Source organism: Drosophila miranda, assembly GCF_003369915.1.
Source record: "Drosophila miranda strain MSH22 chromosome Y unlocalized genomic scaffold, D.miranda_PacBio2.1 Contig_Y1_pilon, whole genome shotgun sequence".
In the NCBI taxonomy this organism is placed as follows: Eukaryota; Metazoa; Arthropoda; class Insecta; order Diptera; family Drosophilidae; genus Drosophila; species Drosophila miranda.
The window spans coordinates 15,963,275-15,981,528 of record NW_022881603.1 but is presented as its reverse complement, the minus strand read 5'-3'; the positions used below and the strand labels follow the sequence as shown (position 1 = coordinate 15,981,528).

At 44.4% G+C, this 18,254-nt stretch overlaps 1 long non-coding RNA gene and 1 pseudogene across 1 annotated transcript; both read left to right on the top strand.

Moving 5' to 3' along the window:
- Positions 1–18,254, top strand: part of LOC117190058 — a 260,701-nt pseudogene that overhangs the window by 96,214 nt on the left and 146,233 nt on the right.
- On the top strand, positions 15,718–16,652 carry LOC117190062. Its single transcript, XR_004473644.1, has 2 exons — positions 15,718–15,952; positions 16,030–16,652. It is a non-coding gene; the product is annotated as an uncharacterized LOC117190062 (long non-coding RNA).

Genomic DNA, 18,254 nt, shown 5'->3' with positions numbered 1-18,254 from the left:
TGATTATAACACTGACTATTGACGGCAAGGAACTGAGAGCGAGCGGAGGAGTATTGAGCTAAGGCCAACGTGGAGCCCGACTTCTGGTACTTTTTATAGAGCCGGGATTTATTATTATACCCGATACTAAAAATGAGTATTGGGGTATATTAGATTTGTGGTAAAAGTGGATGTGTGTAACGTCCAGAAGGAATCGTTTCCGACCCCATAAAGTATATATATTCTTGATCAGCATCAATAGCCGAGTCGATTGAGCCATGTCTGTCTGTCCGTCTGTCCGTCTGTCCGTCCCCTTCAGCGCCTAGTGCTCAAAGACTATAAGAGCTAGAGCAACGATGTTTTGGATCCAGACTTCTGTGATATGTCACTGCTACAAAAATATTTCAAAACTTCGCCCCGCCCACTTTCGCCCCCACAAAGGACGAAAATCTGTGGCATCCACATTTTTAAAGATACGATAAAAACAAAAACGCAGAATCGTAGAGGATGACTATATGTTTTAGAATGTAAAATCTCAACCAGATCGTATAATTATTATAGCCAGAATCAAGAAAACAATTTCATTCTTTCTCGCTCTGTCTCTCTCTTACACACAGGTTTCATGGTCGGTTTTGCCAATTGCAAAATATGAGTTCAAGGATCTCAGAACCTATAAGAGCCAGAGCAACCAAATTTGGTATCCACACTCCTGTAATATCGGACCTTGACCGTTTCGTGTCCAAATTTCGCCACACCCCCTTCCGCCCCCGCAAAGGACGAAAATCTGGGTCATCCACAAATCTCAGCGACTATTAAGGCTAGAGTAACCAAATTTGGTATCCGCACTTCTGTTAGATCTCACTATCAAACGTATATCTCAGAATTTCGCCCCACCCCCTTCCGCCCCCACAAAAGACGAAAATCTGTTGCATCCACAATATTGCACATTTTAGAAAACTAAAAACGCAGAATCATAGATAACGACCATATCTATCAGATTGCTGAATCTGGACCAGATCAGATAATTTTTATAGCCAAAAGGAACAAATCAATTTGCACTGGCTACGCAGCGCCCGACGTCACGCTCAGACTGATTTTCTGTCTCTCTCGCACGCACTCTTTGTCGTTTCGTTTAATATTAGCAGCGTCTGCCGGAGGAGAGCCATACTGACTTAGTATCGGGTATAACTGTAGAGTTGCGGTGTCCGCAGCAACTCACAACGTTCCCCCTCGTTTTTTAAGTATGACAAATACTTGGAGAACCAGGGAGGCTTGGACGATACAGTGATATCTGGAACAAACGTATTAAGGGCGGAGTAAATAGAACTATAAAACGAGTTAACAGTTGTTCGGTAATGAATAAAGAAACGACCAATCAACACGCGAGAGATGTAGATCTAATTGTAGCAGGTTAAATAGAAAAATGCGTAGCCAACACGAACTTTGACTGCAACAAATTCAATTCCATGAATGTTATTGAATGGGAATAACTCAGATGAGAAAACAGATTTAACTGCATTCAGAACCCCACCTGCAAAAGATGGGCGGTCCATTCTATAAATAGTGTATCTATCAATGAAAATTTCATGATCATTGACAGAGGAGTTAAGCCAGGTTTCGGTAAACGCGATGGCATCGAAATCAAAGGACGCGCTATTAGTATGAATTTGACGTCATATTGGCCATATTGACGGTTCTAGAGAACTGGATAGTAAAGAATCAGGGAGAAGAATTTTAAAGGATGATATGTTGCGCTTATGTTTAAATGTAAATTTAGTCACAACTATATCAACAGGCGAAGTGTTAAGTTTAGAGGAAAGATGTTGTTTAACATCCTCCGTTGTAGCCTCAGGAATAAGACGAGAAACAAATATTGCTTTCCGAGGGACCACTGCTCTAAGTTGAAGTCCCGAGCGAGATCGAGATGGTGGAGCCACTCCTAAAAGAGATCTCGGTCCAAGGGCAGAGGAATTGGCAGCAGTGGCTGTAGCAGGAATTGGAGTAGGAATTGGAGCAGGAATTGGAGCAGGAATTGGCAAGACGTCGTCAGCAACCAGCACACCCGCACTAGGAGCACTCACCGCGTCAGAAGTGACGGCTGCAGAAACTGCAGGGATGGGATTGATGCTGTTGAGAAGTGGGATGCTCGAAGGAAGCACATTGCTCGGTGTAAAAAACACCGGTGCCACCGTTGGCGGATTTACAGACAACGGTGTGGCATGACTACACGGAAATGCTTCCGATGGATGAAGGTGGGAGGCAGGCGTACCAATCGGATTAGGTTGCAAGAGATTGGTATCATTATGCGGAATTTTCCGTCTAGGCGATTCGCTCAAGAGTTTGAGCCCAAGAAACTGTGATTCAAGGGCAAGAAATTTCTCGTTGAGAGCCACAAATTGTTTCCGGACATCCAGAAACCCAGTTCGAGTCTGTCTCATAAATAAGCGCATTTCGGCCTCAATCTCCCGACAAGCCAGACATGACCAAGACAGGCCCATGCGTTTCGAGATGAGATCATTCAGCCGGCCAAAATTTCCACCACCAGCACATTTTATGTGGGCAAAATTGTCGCACAGCCAGCAGCTAAGAAATAAATCACCAATGATTACACCACCGAATTCACATTTCTTTGCACTACAGACGATTGCCATTATTGACAGCAGTAGAATCACTGTGCACGAATAATAAAAGAACGGAGTGAGATCGCAGGTAAAATAGGAGAGCAGACAGCAGAGCGAGCCAGACAATCAGCTGCAGCGGCAATAATTCAATGCAGATTGTTCGGAGCAGAACCCAGCCGATTAGTTGCTTGCCAAATAGCACCTAATTCTTGGCCCTCAGCCGCTTATTTTGTTTGTTACTTATGTCTATGTCACTCATTTGTTTGTTAAAGCTTTGCGCTTGCTTGCCCTGCTAAACGCTCTCTGCCAGCTCGCTCTTCGCTATCTCCGCTTTGCGTCTGCCTACCGACGTCGGCCGAGCGAAGCTGCGCTTAGCGATCGGAGCGGCAATGTAAAGGGCGGGCAAGCCACACTTGCAATTTGGATGTCACGCATTAAAGAACATATCGTAATTTTATTTCTGCGCCGAGTTTTATTTAATTCGAAATAATTAGTCGGCCGATTGGGGATAAAAAACATTATCTCCACATAAAATTTGGTGACCCCGACGTGATCTTTGAGTTGCAGTATCAATTAATAATCATTCGCGATCGACATTCGTTAGCCCTAGCAAATTTTCGGCGGTTAAGCACAATTCGGTGCTAAAACACACTTACATACACCTACATACACGCATTGCTGGCTATTAATTTCTCTGTCGCGACAATTCGGTCAGTGCAGTGCGGTAGGCAGTGCAGCGAACTCACTAATACACACAAGCGGAGTACAAAGCGGAATCAGACAGCTCGCACAGCCGCACAGCTAAAGGCATTAGCTGTAATCCCTTTGCTTTCGGTTCCCACGTTTAGACGTATACAGGGTGTTTTTTTCGGTCGTGCTGAGTGACTCTTTTAAAACCTCAACATGGCAGCACCTGCGCCTACCAATGTCGCGAACGCAGCAATGCCGAGTGATGTAGATTTCTACAAGCACAAGGCCGAGTCCATCGCGCGCCAACTAAAGGCCATGGATCGGTTTCTCACCAAGGAAGAGCTTGCCGAGTTAGATGAGGCAGTACTTCAAGCTCGCTTAGAGCAAATCGAGCGAATGAATGCGGATTTCGATGCCGCTCAAACGAGCCTTGAAAGGCTGGATTTCCTGCAGTTAGCCCATGATGCCCGACTGGACTTTTCGAATGTTTATGTGAAGGTTAGGTCCAGGCTGTCGCGGGAGTTGATGGCTGCTCGCACGGTAAATGTTGCCAATTCAACGGCTCGGCATACTCTCGAGGGGAATTCGTCGTTGTTCGCCTATAATAGTATAGGCCGTTCTCGAATGCCCGAGTTGCAGCTTCCGCGATTCGGGGGGAACTACATGGATTGGCCAGAATTCCACTCGATGTTCTCGCCAATGGTGCACAAAGACCATCGTATACCAATCATCGAAAAATTCCAATATCTTCGTGGATGTCTAGATGGTGCTGCGCTGGATACGATTCGTTCCTTGGAACTTTCTGAGGAGAATTACGACAAGGCGTTGAATTTGCTAATGTTGCGATTCGATAATAAACTGTTACATTTTCAGGCACACGTCAAGGCTATTTTCGGGCTGCAAGGGGTGGAGAAGGGCTCAGCTATCGGCTTGCGCGCGCTCAGCGACAAAATCAATTCGCACTTGCGTGCACTTCAGACCTTGGCGACCCCGCAGGAGATTTCGGATGGGTTGCTGATCTTCATCATAGGCACGAAACTGGACCACAAAACAAAGGAGAAATGGGAAGAGAACTTGCCGACGTCAGGATTGCCTCGGTGGTCAAGCATGGCCTCATTTTTGGAAGCGAGATGTCGGATGCTGGAGAATTTGGGATCAGCCATGGCAACAAGTCCTAGTCAACAGGTGGGAGAAGACAAACCTGTCACCCTTATCACCTCCAGTAACGACCATCCTAACCCCATATGTAACCATTGCAATTCCTCCGAGCATTACATATCTAGATGTCAGGCATTCCTGAATCTCTCTGCGTTTGAACGATACAAAGAAGCAAAGAAGAGCCGCTTGTGTTTGAACTGCCTCAACAAAGGCCATGAATTGCAGAGGTGCAGGTCAGGACTTTGCAGGAATTGCCAGGCCAAACATCACACGCTACTCCACATTCCATCGGGAACTGGTGCTTCATCTTCCTCTTCACCGGCCGAGGAATCGATCCAGCAAGAGGCCGCGACTGTGCTTCTAGCAAGCGGGTGTTCTAGCCCTCCCCCCTCGATCCAGAAATCTCAGCCTAGCCAGAACGTGTTGCTACCTACTGCCCTCGTCCATGTAACAGATCGTTATGGAGCACTTATCCCATGTCGTGCCATTTTGGATTCTGCATCACAGGCAAACTTTGTAACATCTAGACTTGCTGATCAGTTGCAGTTGGATCATCGCTCGTCTTATGTTCATATCTCTGGAATCGGAGATTCCATTCTACCTTCGAGCAAGTCTGTACATATAGTTGTACAATCCCAGGACGCAAGCTATCGAGCTTCCTTCGCTGCAATTGTCACCAACTCAATTACGGAAATGCAGCCTAACTTCGGCGTAGACGCAAAGGATTGGCCAATGCCGAATAATCTAAAACTAGCTGATCCTAATTTCTCCAAGCCCCAACGTATCGATCTGTTGATAGGTTTTGGTTTGTTCTTCGATTTAATGTGCGTCGGACAGATTCGACTATCAGCCCAATTGCCAACATTGCAGGAGACAAAACTTGGTTGGATAGTATCAGGAAGCATTGATAGCTCGGAGAATAAGCGTGCAGCTTTAACCGCTTTTGAAAATTCCTCGTGCATCTCTATTGACGATTTTCGACCCACAACGCTGGAGTACCAAAACTTAGAGCAGCAATGCAGGAAGCAGCTGCTCGAGTGCCAGGTGCAAGTGGAAAAACTGCGATCGGAGAATCAGAAACTGCAGCGCGAACTTTTCCATATATTAAAAACCTACATATCCACGCCAAATGAAATTCAACTTTCAACAGTTTCTACATTGCCAAATTTCCTGCCATTCTATGCAATTACAGAGGTTCCCGATGATCAACACGTAATCACGACAAGCCGCCTTCGTAAAGAAGCGTCGATTGCTGCGTTCGACGATCATCCCAGCGTAGCCGCCAGCTGCGCCCAAGCAAGCATCTTCAAGAGGGCCGTTGGAAAAATAGCGGTTCTGCCCCTTCAGGATGGATCTGTTGAAAGCCTTTGCCTTCCAACGGGGGGTGAATGTTCGGAGCAGAACCCAGCCGATTAGTTGCTTGCCAAATAGCACCTAATTCTTGGCCCTCAGCCGCTTATTTTGTTTGTTACTTATGTCTATGTCACTCATTTGTTTGTTAAAGCTTTGCGCTTGCTTGCCCTGCTAAACGCTCTCTGCCAGCTCGCTCTTCGCTATCTCCGCTTTGCGTCTGCCTACCGACGTCGGCCGAGCGAAGCTGCGCTTAGCGATCGGAGCGGCAATGTAAAGGGCAGGCAAGCAACACTTGCAATTTGGATGTCACGCATTAAAGAACATATCGTAATTTTATTTCTGCGCCGAGTTTTATTTAATTCGAAATAATTAGTCGGCCGATTGGGGATAAAAAACATTATCCAACGAAGTGCAGAAAACGAGCAGTAAACTCACCAAAGCAGAGACACAAAAGAAAAGTCCACAGAGTGGGAGAGTATAGGCAATCCAGAGAGAGTGAGAGCAACAATGCGAGCAGCCCGCTTATGCTCACGAGAGAGTGTGGGCGATGCAAACGCTGATGCGCGAGAACAGTGCACACCGAAGAAGCGATAACGAAAAGCAGACTGGGCAAAAAAGAATAACAAATTGCCTGCACGAGTCCGATGGGTTACGTTGCAATATTGAATTTATATTAAACACTTGTTTACAAACAAAACACTGGTGGTTAACACAAAGTAGAATGAAATTAAAGAGATGCGATAATATATCAAAACAAAGTCACAACAATGTTGTATGATATTTAGGCAAAGGGCGGAGAATGCGGGAGCAAGAAAAAAAAACAACCGGCTTAAGCAAGAGCTAGAAGCGAATCTGTAATAGTTTTATCGTCTGTAGATATTGCTTGCTTATATTCACTTTGCCCAGAAGATCCATCACAGCCCCATTCGCTGATGAATGTGAGATTTGGTGGCAGACTCTCAATTTGATGGTGAGGTAAGCTTTTAATGAGCCGTTTCGTAGTGTGTTGCACCAGGTCTTGAAGTTTTACTACTGCTGATTCAACCGTCACTAAGTTTTCTTCCGGCCTTGCCATCAATTTGGCATCTGTAATATGTTTGTATTCAGGAAGAACATAGACTTGATGCTGCTGTAAGGAATACCGCAGTATTAAATACTGCTCCTTAGACATTCCCAAGTCTAAAAACAACGCCAAAGCCTCGTCATCGGTATACGACTTCGGTTGTGAATTCGGTGGCGTGATGATGCTATTCTTTATCCTGTCAAGTCTCACCGGGCTTGCCTTAGATACAGCTTTTGTTATATGCGCCCTTTTGTTTTCCTTGTTGTTCGTATATTTAATTGACAGTGCCTCCGATAAATGATCCGTATCTATATGACATGTTGCATCTACAAGTTTTCGCTTTCTAGTATAATCTGAACCCTTATCCAGGGTTTTTGTTGGTCTTCCTATTGCTCGTCCCGTGGACGTGGAGGGTCCATCATATAGCAAGCTGTTTCCAATTAGCCAGCTTGCGTATTTGCTATTAAACGATTCTACCGTACGGTGTGAGGTCAACCACTTATTATACCCGATACTCAAAATGAGTACTGGGGTATATTAGATTTGTGGTAAAAGCGGATGTGTGTAACGTCCAGAAGGAATCGTTTCCGACCCTATAAAGTATATATATTCTTGATCAGCATCAATAGCCGAGTCGATTGAGACCTGTCTGTCTGTCCGTCCGTCCGTCTGTCCGTCTGTCCGTCCCCTTCAGCGCCTAGTGCTCAAAGACTATAAGAGCTAGAGCAACGATGTTTTGGATCCAGACTTCTGTGATATGTCACTGCTACAAAAATATTTCAAAACTTCGCCCCGCCCACTTCCGCCCCCACAAAGGACGAAAATCTGTGGCATCCACAATTTTAAAGATATGAGAAAACCAAAAACGTAGAATTGTAGAGAATGACCATATCTTTAAGACTGCGGGATCTGAATTGGATCGTATTATTATTATAGCCAGCATCAAGAAAACAATTTCATTTTTTCTCGCCCTGTCTCTCTCTAACACACACGTAGCATAGGCGGCTTTGCTTAGAGTAAAACATTAGCGCCTAGATCTCAGAGACTACAAAAGCTAGAGCAACCAAATTTGGTATCCACACTCCTAATATATCGGACCGAGACGAGTTTGTTTCAAAATTTCGCCACACCCCCTTCCGCCCCCGCAAAGGACGAAAATCTGGGGATATTCAAAATTCTCAGAGACTATTAAGGCTAGAGTAACCAAATTTGGTATTCGCACTCCAGTTAGATCTTACTATAAAACGTGTATCTCAGAATTTCGCCCCACCCCCTTCCGCCCACACAAAGGACGAAAATCTGTTGCATCCACAATATTGCACATTCGAGAAAACTAACGAGGTGGAACGTTGTGAGTTGCTGCGGACACCGCAACTCTACAGTTATACCCGATACTAAGTCAGTATGGCTCTCTCCGGCAGACGCCGCTAATATTGAACGACACGACAAAGAGTGCGTGCGAGAGAGACAGAAAATCAGTCTGAGGTTGACGTCGGGCGCTGCGTAGCCAGTGCAAATTGATTTGTTCCTTTTGGCTACAAAAATGATCCGATCTGATCCAGATTCTGCAATCTGATAGATATGGTCATTATCTATGATTCTGCGTTTTTAGTTAACTCGAATGTGCAATATTGTGGATGCAACAGATTTTCGTCCTTTGTGGGGGCGGAAGGGGGTGGAGCGAAATTCTGAGATATACGTTTTGTAGTGAGATCTAACAGAAGTGCGGATACCAAATTTGGTTACTCTAGCCCTAATAGTCTCTGAGATTTGTGGATGCCCCAGATTTTCGTCTTTTGCGGGGGCGGAAGGCGGACACGAAACGGTCAAGGTCCGATATCACAGGAGTGTGGATACCAAATTTGGTTGCTCTGGGTCTTATAGGTTCTGAGATCCTTGAACTCAAATTTGGAATTGGCAAAACCGACCATGAAACCTGTGTGTAAGAGAGAGACAGAGCGAGAAAGAATGAAATTGTTTTCTTGATTCTGGCTATAATAATTATACGATCTGGTTGAGATTTTACACTCTAGAACATATAGTCATCCTCTACGATTCTGCGTTTTTGGTTTTATCGTATCTTTAAAAATGTAGATGCCACAGATTTTCGTCCTTTGCGGGGGCGGAAGTGGGCGGGCGAAGTTTTGAAATATTTTTGTAGCAGTGACATATCACAGAAGTCTGGATCCAAAACATCGTTGCTCTAGCTCTTATAGTCTTTGAGCACTAGGCGCTGAAGGGGACGGACGGACGGACGGACAGACGGACAGACAGACTGACAGACAGGGCCCAATCGACTTGGCTATTGATGCTGATCAAGAATATATATACTTTATGGGGTCGGAAACGATTCCTTCTGGACGTTACACACATCCACTTTTACCACAAATCTAATATACCCCAATACTCATTTTGAGTATCGGGTATAATTATATTCACTGATGTTTGCTTATACGCAACTGAATCCTTTAAAAGTCAAAAGAAGACTATAGAGCTGCGCTAAAAATGAATTCAATATATACACATATGTAGGTACCACCCTTTGACATAATAAAAAGCAGGTTACAAAACCTGCTAAAAAAGACAGGTAATGGTAGAAATACTAGCCAACAAATCATAACCAACAACATAATTGAGGTAGCGCGAAATGGAAAATTATTCTAATATTGAGCGTACCTGAGCATATGGATTCATGTACCTACATTTTGAGCAGTTTTTCAACTTTGACTGGACTTTACAAAAATATTTACCTAAATTTTCCCGAGATTTTTTTGTATATGTTCCTTGAACTATTTATTACCTGAGTCTAAAAGCCCTTTCTGCGCTTCGGAGCCGTTTGGCTTCTATACCGATTTACCTGTCAAAACCTCGCACGAAAAACGGTCAAAATATGATTTTGTATGTGATTTAAGAGCTGTGATAGCCGTTTTTGAGCGTTTTTCGCGCGAGGCTGTGACAGTTTGAAGGTTTGATTTTTGAAAGCTCTGGAAAATTCTCTATTAAATGCGTATATTTATTGTATCCAAAGCGCTAAAAATAATCTCAGACTTTTGGCACCTCTTTTCGTCGAAATCGCCACTGTGCGCCGCTGCGCGTTTCATTGCCTTTGGCTCGTGGTTTTGTTGCTCTTCACATTCATTCTCATTCAACAAGGAATAAATGTTTACTCTATAAGCTCTGCTCAGCACTCTCCGCCTCTCCCAGCATATGTATGTGTGTTTGTATTTTTCCCTTATTCATCACTTTGTTTGCTTGTTTCTGTTGCATACTTTCGTAGCGTAATTTTATTGAATCATGTTTGGCCTTATGTCGACTTGGGTCTGGTCTGGGCTCTGACTCCGACTCCGACTCTGCTGTGTTTCGTTTTCGTTTTCTAATTTTTCGTTTTTCTAATTTTCTCTCTTTTGTGCTCGTAGAGTGGCGCGCTTTTGTGAATTTCTTGTTGTTCTGGCAAAGCCGCTGCCGATCCGATCCCGATTCTTTTGTTTTGTACAGTGAAGACACTGACGAGATAAACTCGAGTTGTTTTGAGCTATTAAACTTGGGAAAATCTAAGCAATGGATTGGCAAGTGCTTTTATGAGCTGCACTTTAGTTTTGCCCACTTTTTTAAACAGCCAGTCTCCACTGTAGTCGCACCACGGACCACACCTCTCCCCTGGGGAATAACTTTGCATTAACAGTGCAAATAAACCAACTTTGTTATATTTTCGTTAATTTCGTTTCGCTTGCCTTTGGCTTGTGTGAAAGGATGTTGGGTCGTGGATGGCGGATGGAGGGAGAGCAAGCACAAGCAAGCAGGTAGAGGGTTCTAAAGCAGCGGCCACCAGCCACCTTTTGCGTTCTGTTTCTGGGTACGGCTTCTGTTACTGATTTTCTTTTCGGTTGCTTTTGCCTCGTGTTCCTTTTTGTTGTTGCTTTTCTTGGTTGGGTATTTACCCGGCTTTGGCTGTTGTTTGCTTTTTCCCTCCTCTCTTGCTCTTACGCTCTTCCTCACTCTCCTTCTGAGTCTGAAATTGAATGCTCAATTGAGCACTTAATTAGCAAAAAAGCAGTTTTTAATGACGACACGAAAGCTTTTATATGCTTTGAGTTCTATCAAAGACTATACAATACCAAGATGTTGCATGAGCGACCAAAAGCTGTTCTATGGCGGGTCCTAACATTAGGACCCAAAAGGCACGAGGGAGCGCGCGGGGTTTCAATTCCCTTTTCGACTGTACTTCGTCTCTACCGCGACCTCGCTGCCCATCGGTTTCGTCTGTTCGGCAATGCCTTCACCAGCAACGAAATAATTCTGGACTCTCGAGCTTCAGCACCGTCAAAGCGGTGGTCGCGGATCGCCGATGTCTTTGGAGCGGCACAGTGGGACCTTTGGCCGTCTCAGCTTGCTAAATTAGTTAGTGAATATGAGTTCAATAAATATTTGCACACTGAAACAATGTTAAGCTTTGAGTGCTTATATCTCCTAAACTAAAACTATCTTGAAAATTCGATTGGAAAATTCTCTATTAGATGCGTGCATTAAATTTATCTAAAGCACTCATAAAATCTTTTGACTATTTCGGCTGAGTCCCCACTGTGCCGCGCCAAAGACATCAGCGACCACGCTGCCCCATGATGCAATTATACAAGGTGGTCTCGTCGGGAGCCGAAGTTCGTTCGTGTTGTCCCTTATCGTCAGTGCATGCTTGCATGTTGATGATGAAGGTTGTTCACGGACGAATTTTTTTATATATTCTTAACCCTTATGTCCCGACAACATCAAAATTATAAAAAGCATATAAAAAAAAATACCACAGAATTAGAAGTAATCTTTATATATTATGTAAAAGAACATTTTAATATAACTAAAAATGTTGAAGAAAAATTATTAATGGCTGCATAAAATTTAAATATTAATATGTATATCAGTAAAATCATTTTATTTTAAAATTTTAAAACCCACGGGCCTGTTAAGGGTTAATCAACATCAACATATACCGTCTCACTCACACTCACTATACTATGTGCCCTTCACTCGCACTTGATGCTAGCATACGTTAAGGGACTAACTTTTGCCGACGAGGCCACCTTGTATAATTGCATCATGCGCTGCCCTACGGTTTCGGCACGCAGACACTGACTCACCGACTCGACGCTGACCGAGGCATTGACGAAGCCGAGTAGCCTTTCGGAGGCGAAGGTAGCGTAAAAGAGAATTGAAGTACTAGCCCCGCGCGCCCGTACCTTGAAGCGTCAAACGAAAATTGAACGAGGGGGAACGTTGTGAGTTGCTGCGGAGACCGCAACTCTACAGTTATACCCGATACTAAGTCAGTATGGCTCTCCTCCGGCAGACGCCGCTAATATTAAACGACACGACAAAGAGTGCGTGCGAGAGAGACAGAAAATCAGTCTGAGCGTGACGTCGGGCGCTGCGTAGCCAGTGCAAATTGATTTGTTCCTTTTGGCTATACAAATGATCTGATCTGATCCAGATTCAGCAATCTGATATATATGATCATTATCTATGATTCTGCGTTTTTAGTTTTCTCGAATGTGCAATATTGTGGATGCCACAGATTTTCGTCCTTTGTGGGGGCGGAAGTGGGCGGGGCGATGTTTTGAAATATTTTTGTAGCAGTGACATATCACAGAAGTCTGGATCCAAAACATCGTTGCTCTAGCTCTTATAGTCTTTGAGCACTAGGCGCTGAAGGGGACGGACGGACGGACGGACAGACGGACAGACAGACAGACAGACAGGGCCCAATCGACTTGGCTATTGATGCTGATCAAGAATATATATACTTTATGGGGTCGGAAACGATTCCTTCTGGACGTTACACACATCCACTTTTACCACAAATCTAGTATACCCCAATACTCATTTTGAGTATGCCGCGGTGGATGGCTTACATAATAATTTCCATTTTCCCATCATTCGTTAGTCATCAAAAAGATGGGGGTATGCCACGCACTTCCAAGCACGTGTCCGCACTCTCTCTCTCTCCCTCTTTGGTTCTCTCTCTTACACTTATTCCACTCAAACGCATGCAACAGACGTCCAGCATAATTGGCGATCTGATTAATGCGTTTTTAAGTGCATCATTCTGAGCATATTATTCGTTTATAGGGGTTCGGCATTTTAATTGAATTGTTGCCATTGCTTTGCCCGCTCACTCACGTGGTCTCGCCGCGGCATGTGCATGTTTGTGCATGTCGTTGTTGCTTGCTGCTGAACAACGGTATTTATTACCGATTGCTCTTCAGTGCCCGTGGAGCCCTCTACAGTGCGATTTTTTAATTAAAGCGCTTTTTCCGATGTGGAAATGTGTTAAATAATTCGTAGAGCCGCACTACGCGAATGGGGGAGTGGAAATGGTACTTTATCCCGGGGTATACCCAGAGGATTTGGTATTAGATAAGCTTACTCTTTGTTTTTGTGTGTTCCATCCCTTGATTCCATTCACCCTTACCCTGATTCCGAAGACAGAAAATTTGAAAATTCAATTGAATCGATACACGCACCACTTGTTAAATCATTTCGGCGTGAACTGACGCGGACCACCAGCCTCAGCCCCAGCTCGAGCCACCACCGGCCCACCATCCACCGGCGCAACCATCCATCCAAGCGTCCATCCCATCATCTATCCTATTGCCAGTCGGAGTCCTCTTCTCCCAAGTGTACGACCGTCTTATTATTGGTTTTGCATACACATCCGTTCCTCAAATATCATTATACGGATACGCATACGCATCCTAGGCACAGGGAACAGTCAGTCAACAAGAGAGGTGGATATTTGGGTGGGGATGGGGTGCCTTGGCACGCTGAGTTATTTGAACAATGGCTTAAGGGCCTATAAAATCACACAAGGGGTTATAAATCCATTTGCAAAACCAAAATCCAACGAGGTGGAACGTTGTGAGTTGCTGCGGACACCGCAACTCTACAGTTATACCCGATACTAAGTCAGTATGGTTCTCCTGCGGCAGACGCCGCTAATATTGAACCACACGACAAAGAGTGCGTGCGAGAGAGACAGAAAATCAGTCTGAGCGTGACGTCGGGCGCTGCGTAGCCACTGAAAATTGATTTCTTGCTTTTGGCTACAAAAATAATCCGATCTAATCCAGATTCAGCAATCTGATAGATATGGTCATTATCTATGATTCTGCGTTTTTAGTTTTCTCGAATGTGCAATATTGTGGATGCCACAGATTTTCGTCCTTTGTGGGGGCGGAAGTGGGCGGGGCGAAGTTTTGAAATATTTTTGTAGCAGTGACATATCACAGAAGTCTGGATCCAAAACATCGTTGCTCTAGCTCTTATAGTCTTTGAGCACTTGGCGCTGAAGGGGACGGACGGACGGACGGACGGACGGACGGACAGACGGACAGACAGACAGGGCTCAATCGACTCGGCTATTGATGCTGATCAAGAATATATATACTTTATGGGGTCGGAAACGATTCCTTCTGGACGTTACACACATCCACTTTTACCACAAATCTAATATACCCCAATACTCATTTTGAGTATCGGGTATAAAAAGGACTCCCAGGTCATTTGAACTTTAAATTCGCTCAAGGACATGATTTCCTAGAACATATGGGACAAAATGAGGAGCGCGACGGTAAAATGTCATAAGTTTGCATTTGGAAGGTTCAGAAAAAGAAGATTAGTTGAACACCACAATAGTAGTTCACTTAGATCAAGTTGAAGGCGTGTGTGCAAATACCAATCAGAGTAAGAAAGACAGATTTTGACATCATCAGCATACATTAGTGTAGTAGAGTATGTTATAACTTGAGGAAGGTCATTCACAAATAAAATAAACAGAAGCGGGCCCAGATGACTTCCCTGTGGCACACCTGAAGTAACATTAACAGTATTTGACAACACGTTAGAAAACAAAACACGTTGAGTACGGTTAGAGAGATAGGACAAAATCCAATCTAGAAGATTCGTTGGGAACCCTAATAAAGAGAGCTTGTGAATAAGCAGAGCATGGTTCACAGAATCGAATGCCTTGCTGAAGTCCGTAAAAACTACATCCGTCTGCAAACCAATTTGAAAACCACGGTGGATTAGGTTAGAAAACTCAAGAAGGTTAGTCGATGTTGAACGATGTCTGAAAAAACCGTGTTGCGACGGAGATATCAAGCTGCAACAAAGATGTTACAGTTGCCGGGTGACCAGGAACTCAAGAAGCTTCGGGATGGCGGAAAGCTTTGCGATACCACGATAGTTTTCAATGTTTGATCTTGAACCTTTTTTGTGAAGCGGAATGATGTAGGACTCATTCCAAATTACTGGGAGACAAGACTGTTCCAAGGAGAGGTTGAAAAGAAAGGTCAAGTGTTTGAAAAGGGACTGGGCACAGTGTTTTAAGATGCAACTGGGTACCTTATCTGGACCCGCAGAAAACGATATGTCCATAGATGACAAACCTTCCAGAACAACGGTTTCCTCGAAAAAGGGCAGAAAAATGCTGTTAGCTTGAGGTAGCTGGTACGGATACGGAGTGGATGCGTTGTAAATATGAGACGAGTACGTTGTTTGGAAAAAGTTAGCGAATAAATTTGCAATACCAACAGCAGAAGCTTCTGTTTTGTTCTGGTAATGGAGGGACGGAGGAAAAACGTTTGACTTGCGCTTAGAGTTAACGAACGAATAGAATTTTTTAGGATCACTACAAAAGTTACTACTACATTGTGAAAGGTAATGATTATAACACTGACTATTGACGGCAAGGAACAGAGAGCGAGCGGAGGAGTATAGAGCTAAGGCCAACGTGGAGTCCGACTTCTGGTACTTTTTATAGAGCCGGGATTTATTATTTTTTAAGTATGACAAATACTTGGAGAACCAGGGAGGCTTGGACGATATAGTGGATGGGAGCGTGTCCATCTTCCTTTTGGAATTTGGATGTCGAGCGACCAACATCGCCCCGAACAGGCTCAGCAAAAATCATTAATGAAAAAGTTCCAAAGTCAAGAAAAGAATATTGTCAAAGCGCGAGTGGTATCCAGCAGCAGCAAAGCAAAAGTCGCGGGACTACGATAACTGAAGCTAGGTCGGCCACTGGGGCCAAGATTGACGGGTAAGAGGAACAAAAAGTGGGATACCACAGATCTTTCGGGGCCGAATACGTTAGACGGTTCTTTCTCCCTGCACTAGATTTGGCGCCTAGCAATTTGGGCTGGCGAAGCAGCGGCGCTCCAAGCAGCTGATCCGTCGCAGCACAGAGCGAGGGAGCAGAGACGCAGAAAAAATTCAGAGAGGCTCGACCTTCGCGGGCAGCCGGATCGACGTCGGTGAGGCGGCGGCCACAAAGCGGGACGGTCGATAATCCGCGATAGCGGAAAGTTCAGCACCGGCGAAATACGAACGGAGAAAAAGGAGGAAAATAGCGCAAATCCTACCCAAACGTGCCGTATGGCAAATACAGTTAACAAGGCCCAATTAAGATCCGCAGCACATAGGGAAGGAAAGAGTTAGTGTGTTGTTGGAGTTCAATACTCAGAGCTGCAAGGGTAATGCCCCAAAAAAATAAAGAGGGCGAGCGGAGCCAAAGGTGATGCGCGCATAGGCAGAGAGTGAAAGCGGGGGAGAGAGAGAACACGCAAGCAGCAAAGGCAGAGCCCAATAGGAGAGCGAGCGAGCTATAAAAACGCTCGCCAGCAACGGAGCCGAAGGGGGCTGGCGATAAGCCGAGAGAAGTAACATAAGTTAACATAAGAGTAAGCAGAATAGTACCGAGCAGCAGAACAGCTATTTAAGTTTACATACATATACATAAACGAGGTGGAACGTTGTGAGTTGCTGCGGTCACCGCAACTCTACAGTTATACCCGATACTAAGTCAGTATGGCTCTCCTGCGGCAGACGCCGCTAATATTGAACCACACGACAAAGAGTGCGTGCGAGAGAGACAGAAAATCAGTCTGAGCGTGACGTCGGGCGCTGCGTAGCCACTGAAAATTGATTTCTTGCTTTTGGCTACAAAAATGGTCCGATCTGATCCAGATTCAGCACTCTAGAAGATATAGTCATCTTCTACGATTCTGAGTTTTTAGTTTTATACTATCTTTAAAAATGTAGATGCCACAGATTTTCGTCCTTTGTGGGGGCGGAAGTGGGCGGGGCGAAGTTTTGAAATATTTTTGTAGCAGTGACATATCACAGAAGTCTGGATCCAAAATATCGTTGCTCTAGCTCTTATAGTCTTTGAGCACTAGGCGCTGAAGAGGACGGACGGACGGACAGACGGACGGACAGACGGACGGACGGACGGACGGACGGACGGACGGACGGACAGACGGACAGACAGACAGGGCTCAATCGACTCGGTTATTGATGCTGATCAAGAATATATATACTTTATGGGGTCGGAAACGATTCCTTCTGGACGTTACACACATCCATTTTTACCACAAATCTAATATACCCCAATACTCATTTTGAGTATCGGGTATAAAAATAACAAGAACCAATATGTTTATAACCGAAATGCAATAATAATACACCCGAACCCAAAATATCATATTAACCACAGTTTTGCAGCAACCATCAGAAAGCGCTTTCGACGGTGGATCCGCAGTAAAAGTGAGTTTATTTACTAGGTATTTGATTACAATCATTTGGGCATGGAAGAAATTGTCTATGGGTGTTCCGACCAAATTGCCTCACCGTTTCGTAGCCCGTAAGAATCAACATTTATATTCTATCTTTAAATTTTAATCTTTACCATTGCACATTTATTCAAATACTAGTTTATAAGTTTACCTGATCCTAGTTCAAGGGAACCATGCCCAGGTAGCCTATGGGAGGGAACATATACCCCGTATTTTCATGTATAATTTAGTTCCAATAAATATCATTATAATATTTAACTAAACAATTCTTATGATCTCCCCTTCCAAGCCCCTGTAGCGCGTGTCGGCACACCAAGGGGTCATGGCCGACAGATAGATGTATGGAATGGCATGACCAAGGTAGGGTGGGCAAGGAGTCCTCGAAACAGCTGAGGATCGTCCGTCTGTCTTTTAGGTAATCGTCCGTGTTATGTGGTCATTTGTAGTGAACTCTGTCCGGTGAGGTGTATGGCTTGTTTTTTTCTTGCACTTTAAATTTAAAATAAAGAAAGTAAAGGGCCTCGAACTATGACAATAAAACAACTCCACCCCCTTGCTGACGAGCCAGCAGCCGGAAACAATACGTGCCGGTCATAGCCGAGTAATACCATCTCGCCCAAGTACTCGTTACCCATTACAGTAATAATTAAGAATATCTTTATTTTTGGCGCCCAACGTGCGGCCACACACACATTACATTGACCACAATTGTCTTCTTTCCCATCTGTCTTATTTACAACCTTGTATTGTCTGAGTGAATAGCGTAGG